This window comes from Anoplophora glabripennis, unplaced genomic scaffold (genome assembly GCF_000390285.2).
Source record: "Anoplophora glabripennis isolate ALB-LARVAE unplaced genomic scaffold, Agla_2.0 scaffold6650, whole genome shotgun sequence".
Lineage (NCBI taxonomy): Eukaryota > Metazoa > Arthropoda > Insecta > Coleoptera > Cerambycidae > Anoplophora > Anoplophora glabripennis.
Genome location: NW_019422751.1, coordinates 1 through 1,026, shown reverse-complemented (window position 1 = coordinate 1,026; position 1,026 = coordinate 1).

The window sequence follows — 1,026 nt, the reverse complement described above, 5'->3', positions numbered from 1 at the left end:
ACGAAAATATGAAAGACGAACAAGAAAATGAATCAAAAGACAACCCGACAAAGAAAAGAAGAATTTCATTCGATAAATAATTTTAGTTTTCATTGTAATAATTTTATAGATATTTTATACATAGTGTAATTATTAAATATTTTTTAAAAATAAATTAAATTCTTTAAACTTATTTTACACCAAAATTAATTAATTATTGAAATTGTAAGTAATTGTTAAAAAGTCAGCAACAAGTACGTCAGTATGATTAATGACGCAAAAAAATTAAGGTATTACATGAAAAATACTGTAATATTATTAATTATTAAAATGGCGATATATGCAAAAAAATGTAAATTAAATAAAAACTAAACATTTACGGGACTATTTTGCTTCTAAGGCGAAATGACTATAATATTCGTGTTTAGCTACCCCAGATTAAGTACAAAAGAATTTTTGTATGTGGTCCAGAAGCCGATATCAAAGATTTTGCAGGCGCGAGCCATTTAGACTCCACGTCATCAGTTTTCGGAACGAGCGCGCGCCACTTCCCCCTACTTCTCCGTCCGGTCCAACTGACGCACTCAGCGCTTGCATGCTTCAGTTTATCAAAAACATTTTTTTTTAATTCGTGAAAAAATGTCAGCAGTTTCTTTCTTTAAGTCATTTTCATGAAATAAAAATTGAAATAGTTATTTGAAAAACACATACAAAAAAAAGTGCAACTTTTTCAAAGTAATTTTTCGATCCTTAAAATTAATAAAATCGTCAACATTTTTTAACAGCATGATAATACAACTCTTTACGAAGAAAATAAACCAAAAATCGTCACTGTAGGGCTATCCGCTGAGAAGATCTAGCCAATTTTCAAGAGCGCCTTTTTTTCAAAAAATCAATATATCTCGAAAAATTAATAACATTTTAAAATTTTTCAAAAATGTACTTTTTTGCCTGCCGCGGGCTATGCTTGCAGTAAATAGCAAATATGGGAACGTAAATGTAAACGAGTTATAGAAGAAGAGAAAAGAGAAGATTTTTAACGGTTTT